Consider the following 9,068-nt stretch of genomic DNA (forward strand, 5'->3'; position numbering starts at 1 on the left):
ACGTATTGTGTGAATTATTAAATCCTAGGCACTAAAGTATTGGAATTCACTAGAATCCAAGGAAAATATGATTTATGAATTAAAATAAAATAAAAGATGCAAATAAAATAAGGGAAAAACTATATGATAAAAAAGTGGGTCAGATTAGGGGTATTGCAATCTTGATGCTCTAACAATCTCAAAATTAGTGAAAAACAATTAACCAAGGGATTTATTGGCAATGCACTTAAGAATTCAAGTTAGCTACTTTCGTAATCAATAACAAGAATTAGGCTAAGATTGCCCCACTTTCGTGATGCACCAATCATAACCTTAAACACAAAAGCATTATAAGCCCCCAAATTACCCCTATTCTCATAGTAGGAAAAATTGGGTTGAAATTGGTTAGGCTGAGTCTTTCACCCAACTTTCATTGTGATGAAATCCTCTCCAAAACGAATCAATAAAAGTTGCGCATCAATTATCAATAAGAGGAAAATATAATCCAATTCAAACATAAAACCCTAGATCAATAAATTATCCCTTTATGCAATAATCACAAATCTAGCATCAAGAATAGCAATAGGACCCTAATCCAAACCCCAAAGCTAAATACTCATGCATCATAAAAGTAAACAAATCAAAACTATAATAAATCATCATAAACATTGTAAGAAATCTGAGAAGAAAGTAAATAAAGGAATAAGAGAACTTTACTGATGAAGAACAAATCCAACTTCAATCCGAGATTCCAAGCTTGAAATTAAATAATCTAATATAAAACTAATCTAAACTATGCTAGGGAAATATAAAGAGAAGGGGAAAAATAAACTAAAACTAACTAGGATTCAGAACTTTGTAAAGGAACCTCTGTAAGGGGACTCCTTAAATTGTAGAGAATATGTAGAATATATAGGAGAAAGATGGGCCTTGGCCCATTAGGCAACTTCCAATTCTTTTCCAATTCTTATTTTGTTTCCTTTTGTGATTAGGTAATTTCCTTTGCTTCCAAAACTTGTCCAAAATGTTCCAAAACTCTTCCTTTGCTGCTCCTTGTGGATAATTCAACCATTGGGACAATATAACACACAAACAATTCTCAATTTCATTAGGATAAAGAAAATAAGCATCAAAACAACTAAAATAAGGGGTGAATTATTGTACAAAATAGTAGATATCAAAGGCACGACTCATTGCCAAGGGATATTGTCAGGAAGAAAGTATTGATTTTGACGAAACATTCGCACCAGTAGCAAGACTTGAAGCAATCAGAATCTTCCTAGCTTATGCTGCTTATAAAGACTTCAAGGTATTTCAAATGGATATAAAGAGTGCATTCTTAAATGGACTCTTGGAAGAGGAAGTCTATGTAGAGCAACCACCTGGTTTTATCTCTGAGATAGGAGCGGATAAAGTTTACAAGCTGAGAAAGGCCTTGTATGGATTGAAACAAGCTCCAAGGGCTTGGTATGATACTTTATCTTGTTTTCTCATAAATTGTGGTTTCACGAAGGGACAGGTAGATAAGACATTGTTCAGAATCAAGGATGGAGATCATATTCTACTAGTCCAAATATATGTGGATGATATTATATTTGGTAGTACTGATCTAGATCTATGTGAGAAATTCTCTAAACTCATGCAAGGAATGTTTGAGATGAGTAAGATGGGAGAACTTAATTACTTTCTCGGTCTACAAGTCAAGTAAGAACGAGAAGGTATATTTATCAATCAGGCCAAATACACCAAGGATCTCATCAAGAAATTTGGAGTTGATGGGAAGTCTTCGGTCAGGATTCCTATGAAAACTTCGTTGAGAGATATTGACAACGAAGGAAAGGAAGTTGATCAGACTAAATATCGAGGAATTATTGGCTCTCTGCTATATTTGACTGCCAGTAGACCGGATATATCTTTTGCCATGGGAGTATGTGCTCACTTTCAAGCCAATCCTAAGGAAAGTCATCTAAGTGCAGCTAAAAAGATATTAAGATATCTTAAATGGACGCAAAGTGTTGGACTTTGGTACCCGAGGAGTGGATCATTCGATCTAGTTGGATATTCAGATGCAGACTTTGCCGGATGCAAAATTGATTGAAAGAGTACATCTGGGACATGCCAATTATTAGGGGGAAGGCTTGTCTCATGGTTCAGCAAAAAGCAGAACTCAATTGCCACGAGTACTGCTGAGGCCGAGTACATAGCAGCTGGGAGCTGTTGTGCCCAAATACTCTGGATGGTACAACAACTCAAGGATTATGGAGTGTCAGCACGAGAAGTTAGCATTTTGTGTGATAACACGAGTGCTACTGCAGCATCTCTCAAATGTTTTTCTTTGAGACTGAATGGAGAAGAAGTACATAGGCGGAGCAAAAGACCAAAATGCCCCCCTTATTAAACAAATTAAAATGAATTACAACTTCTCGACGATATTTGGCCGGTGATTTGGTCGAGAGGACCAAATGTGTTACAAATTGCATAGTTACAGGACTAAATATTTAGTTTTTAAAGTTAAGTACGGAAATTAACAAGACATCTATAGTCATAGGACCAAAAGTGTAATTTTCTCGTAGATAATATGTAATATAAGGGTCACACTCGTGTGAGACCATCTCTCGAATCTTTATCAATGAAACGGGTCGGATCAGGTCAAGTCAATATGAAAATGTAATACTCCGTAATTATATTAACAAATGTAATACTAATCAGAAATAAAATGTAAAACTATTACATTTTTTAATCAAAAGTATTACACTTTCTGTAACACCCCCAAAAACGGCCTATTTTTTTTTCTTATTTCCACCAATTGATTCAGTAAAACAAAACTTAGAACACGGAAGCTTTTCAAAATCTTATTGAGGGCATTACCGCCACACTTAGGCAACCAACAGACCTAGGTGCTAAGGCTAACTAAACAAAACCAAAATAAAATATAGTTCATAAGTCTTAATTGAAATAACATCACAATCCTTACTACATAATCTCTCTAAGCCTTTATAGTTCCCGGGATCTCGGTCTACCGCACTCTCACAGCAAACCATGTCAACATTACCTGCTACTCAAATAGAGATTTCAAAAACACAACAAGAAAGTAAGGGGGTTAGTAACACTTGCTAAGTAAGGGACTACCTGCCCCTAAAGAAAACAATTTTTTTTAGCAAACAACTATTTACTTTACATTACCCCTTCCATTAACTCGGATGCTCTGTACTTTTGATCCAGAAAAATAATTTATAGATATTCATATCAAAAAGCATATGGAACTTTTAATAATATCATCACTTATAAAATTTTCTTAAAAACTTTATTTTGTGTCATACTTGCACACTACAAAATACATATGGAAGCACATCAATCACACATAAATGGGACAGGGTCCTTTATACTTAGGCCCTAGTGAACAGCTCCACGCTGAACACTCCGTAAAATTCCCATGCCAATGGAATCAGGACTCTAACCTTAAGTGTGCACACCCCCGAGTGAGGATTCCAAGCCTCATAGGAAAGTTACTAGTCCTAGTATTCGAGGATTTTTCCTACCGAATACTCCTCAAAATAGGGTACGTAGACCCTAGTGGTAGGCATAACCTAACCACTCCTCAACTCAACAGGACAACGAATGCCCTAGTATCCGGGGATGGTTCGTACCGAATACTCCTCAAACAGGGTATGAACCTGTAACACCCCGGACCTACCTTCCCGTACATCCGAGGGAGTTACCGCCACACCTAGAGAGAGAGTCCTATCATTCCGCGATAAACCTCACTCTAGGTGCACAGGCTAAAGGGAACTCTTCTAACCACAACAGACACCCAACAGTTGCTTACAGACTTATATACATATCAGCTGAAAAAGCTTAACTAAGCACAATATATACATACTTGCACTTATAAATACATGAGTTTGCCCCTCGGGTCAAAATACAGATCAAGGGTCAACTACGACCCGACTAGCCATGTTTAGCCATCACTAAGGCTACAAAAATATGTACACAAAAAAAAACTCCCAAGAACTCGACGTCTAGTCAATCATTCGGTACACGGGGCCGGTGAACTCTCCCCAGACCAGGTGCCACTCCCCCTCGTACCAGGTGATATGGTCCAAAAATCGAGAGGTGGTTATGACCATCGACCATTCATCCCAGCAGTCCCGAGAGCTAGGGTCCCAAGGGTAAGGGTAATGCACTATGAACTCAAGGGGATCGCTACCCTCTAAAGGCTCTATGGGGTAAAAGCCATAAGAAACCTGGATCTCATCCATAACAGGGCAAGAAACAAAAGAGGCCGACAGAGCTACAGGAGTATCTGGGTTGATGGGAGCTACAGGAGCATAACCAGGTGCATATGGGTCTTCACCCTCCATCATCTGTATGTACACGTCGTAATCCATACCTTCACAAACATACTCCGGTGAACTTCCGGAATTCACCGGGCTACAGGAACTGACACTAGATTGCATCTGTTAGGAACACAGTGAAGTGCAGTTAGCACGACGGCTAAGTAAGGATATCCGCGGGTTATTCAAAACTAAATAAAGGTTTTGTAAAATTGTTACATGGAAACCCTATACCTTACTCATCGGCAGAGGTTCTACCTGCAACAGATATAAATAGCAACTTGCACACACAATAGGCAAAATTCAATACCATCTCGAATCATTTTCCCTCTTGACGAGGTCATTTGATAATTATTTACTTACCCAAAGAATGTATTGTTAAACATTTAAGCATACCAGTAAGTAATGGAAAACACAAATCCCACATTTTGCTCGTAATCACTTTATTTGGAAAACCTTTCCCTCATAAGGAAATTCTCATCACATTTCACTTTTCAAAGAGAGAGATCACCCGTAACCTTTGGGTACTTAAATACTTGTCACACCTCTCTTTCCCGTAGCTACGGCGTAACTACATTCATATTTCAAAATTTCACTTGGTCCTAGATAGAAAGTGTGAAGCCTCTGGAGTTCTTTCTCCACTTTTGACCACTTGGATCGTTGAACTCGGGTTCAGTGGTCATCGCCCGGTCTAATACTGATCCCCTGGACTTATAGGAGCGTTGGAATGATTCTTAGCTAGTCTCACTAGGTTCACAAGAACGACACCTACCCGAACATAGAGTGACTATACTTAAGTGTGCACACCCCCGTAGGAGTACCTTTTCCTTCCGGGTGATATAGTACTCGGCGAATAGACTTCGCCCACAGTATGAATGATCATACACATAACCATCATGCGGGAAAGGCACTTTAAGCCCATCTTTATCCCGTAGGTTAACAAGGTCCTTCACCACTTTTACTAGAACTAAGGTTTGAAAAGCATTTTTCTACCTTTTCCCTTGCATTGAAAATATTTTGGACATACTCGGGTCAATTCCAATACTCAGAAATTAATTCCCCCTTTAACCAAATCCAGAAATTCCCTTTTCTTTTGCAAAATATTTGGATAGTACACTAACAAGTTTTCACAATGGCGATTCAAGTGCAACTATCATACATTTTCAACACCACATTTTTCACATAGGTATCATGCTTGACACATTTACATCTCGATGCATATATCATATACACTTCCCAACCTTAAAATGAGCATAACCCTCAAAGTACATATTTCTTTATATACACCTAATACCACCTCCTTATATTATTTATATGTTCACAGATATGTAACACTACCTACATAACACATGTGCCTAACTTCGTAGCATTACACTTCTTCATAACAACATATTTACGGTTTATACATACCATATGCTTACACTCAAAATGTGACATTTTATACCATATATATATATATGTATATGTATTCGGCACACACACACACATATATATATATACACGGCACACACACACCCACATATATATATACATACACGGCACATACATATATATATACACATAAATACATAATTCCCCTTCTTCATAGTATATGTACACCTATCATATCCTTGCTATACAAATAAGACATAATCTTCACATCACATAGGTTTTCATGTACACAAATCAACAACAATTCATAACCTAGCTATCAATTATCTAGTTTCAAACAACCTCAACCAATTAAAGGGATTCCTTACCTCAACCGGGTTACTAGTCTCGTAGAAGACTCTTGGAGTTGATTTCCCCAATTTCACCTTAAAACCCTAAGATTCCACCAACAACATAACACATAATTTAAGAAATCTTAACTTAGATTCATGTTCTAGGAGGGAAAATAAAGCTATTTACCGAATAAAATTGAAGTTTTACCGAATATTTGGAGATCTATGAAGAACTTGCTAGCTATGGAGTTTTGAAGCTTGGTGAAGATGATGAAGATCTCACTCTACTCTCTCTCTCTTTTTTTTCGGCCTTATGAGGGAAAAATGGGAAGAAATTGCCTTATAATATTTACTCCACTTGGTTGACTAGTCTTCACCCAATATGTGGTAACAATTTGTGACAAGTGTCACTTTCCTATGGTTTGATCTTGAAAAAATATCTTAGCTAGACTGATCGGGATTAAAACAGATGAATTCTCGGTAGAAACGAATTTAATTCAAATAATTTTCGAAACCAAAAATTTATCCCAGACTGAAACTTAAAATTGGGCTAGGTTCGGTACACCGCGAAATTTAGCGATGTACGATCAAAATAAATTTTCGCTGCTATGGGCTAATTTAATTTAATAGGAAATTCAAGAATAATAGTATGGTGTCTGATAATCCATTTCTTAGGATAATCGGGTCCGAACACCAGTTCCTAAAATTTTTACGGTTCGCGACCGGTACGTAGGTTCGCAGCTTATTAACAACTATTCTCACTTATAATAATTCTTTTGAGGCATCGGGAGATCATCTCATTAATGCTATAGCCTTAAAGACATATTTTTCGAACTTTAATCTTACTAGAATAGGCGAGGGGTTACAGAACCCTAGTGGTAGGTTTATCCTAACCACTCCTCAACAGGGCATAGCCCTAGTATCCAGCATACAACTGAATACTCCACAATATCAAATAACTCAATTTATCATACTCAAAGATTCACAAATTCAACATGGCTTTCATAATTTGAAAATATTTTTTCTTGAATAACTTTTGCTCATAGGTAACATAACAAATTTGCAAGGTAACATTTTGTTTAAAACCTTAATTCACAACTATTCAAAAATAGTTTTTTTTTTTAAAGATCGCATAATCACAATTATACTCAAAATCAACCACCAAAGCACACATCTTATAAGAATTCCTCAAATATAAATTCAAAACAATTGATACTCATAACAACCATTCGTATTAATCAAACTTATTATTATTATTATTATTATTATTATTATTATTATTCCTACGTACGGCATTAGAAAGAAAATAAAGACAATTAATTTCATTTGTTATAATACTACATCCGTATGCCATTAACACAAGAAAACAAATCAGTTTTTTTTATTATTATTATAACTAATTAATACATACGTACGTAGCACTATAATTCACCAAAAACATGAAATTTAATTCTATACCAAATATTACATGCAATTCAATTAGGTAGTAATATTTGGATTTTTCACATAAGAACAATAATTACAAATACATATACATATACACTACATACACACATACGGTATATTTAATACTAATTAAATATGCAAAAATCATTTATATGACAATATTTATACATACAGTAAATATTGTATACATACACATACGGTTTATTTTTAAATATTTATAAATACGATACATAGTATATATATATACATAAATTATAAATACATACGATATATAACTTATATATACTAATTATTATTATTATTATTTTAAAACACTAATACGTAAAGATACAGATCAATATATAAAAGTATTTTTTTTTCTTTAACCCTATGTACGTAACTTATATATATATACATATTCTTATAAAATCATTCACATAGGTATACAAAATTTCTTGTATTGAAAATCATAGACAAGGATAATCCAAGGATAATTTTATACATGGACCATTTACCAAGTAGAGAGATTTCTAATATGAACAATCCTTCATTCAACAAAATACATCTTTTAGTCATACACCAAAACATAAAAATAAGGGCAAGGCATGAGATACAAATCCACTTACTTGGAGATGTTTCTAGGATTCCTTTTCCCAAGTTCCTTACTCTTGCTCTACCACTCTACCAAGATTTCCTTTCCCACACTTGAAGACTCAATAAGAAGGAAGAAGTTTTTTTTTTCTTTTGGGATGTGGATTTCGGCCAAAGGAGAGGTGAAGGAGAAGAAATTCCCTCCCCTTAGAATACCCGAATTTTTTTCAGCTAAGCCACAAGAAAGAAGAATCGATTGACTCCCCCACTTTAGATAACCTTTAAGAGAGAATAAAAAGGGTTTAATTTGGTTAATATTATGATTTGTAACCTCCTAACCTTATTTAAAGATCTCAATCAATCATAATCAATATATATATATATATATATATATATATATATATATATATATATATATATTTATTTATTTATATACCAAGACACGCCCAACATTAACATATATATATACTACATACTATACTCCAATAATTTAAATACATATATATCATATTATATATATAAACACGTTACACACACACCTATATATATATATATATATTTATTTACTAAGTACATAGCATAATCTATTCTATTATACTATATATATATATATCCACACACGGTATATATATATACACTATGTATATATACTAATATATATAATACATACAAAATTTTAATATGCATACACTATACATATCATACGCATATATATGTATAACATATAAAATAATTTAAATAAAATTACTATATGTACCAAATAATTTAAAATATAGCATATCATGATAAAATATACTAAATATTATTATACTATTTAGCCCAAATGAATAGGGTTCATGGTTTCAATGAATATGGAAGTAGAGTCTAATGAATATGGCTTAGGGACAAAATGAATATCGAGGAAGAATTAGGAATAATTTTGGAAATTCAAATAAACGAAATTGGGAGCAGAAAATCTCGGGTATTACACTTGTAATACCCCAAAATATTTTCTACTAAAAGTTCCTAACTAAAAAAAAAAAAAAAAAAAAAAAAA

This window comes from Ipomoea triloba, chromosome 7, assembly GCF_003576645.1.
Source record: "Ipomoea triloba cultivar NCNSP0323 chromosome 7, ASM357664v1".
Taxonomy (NCBI): Eukaryota; Viridiplantae; Streptophyta; class Magnoliopsida; order Solanales; family Convolvulaceae; genus Ipomoea; species Ipomoea triloba.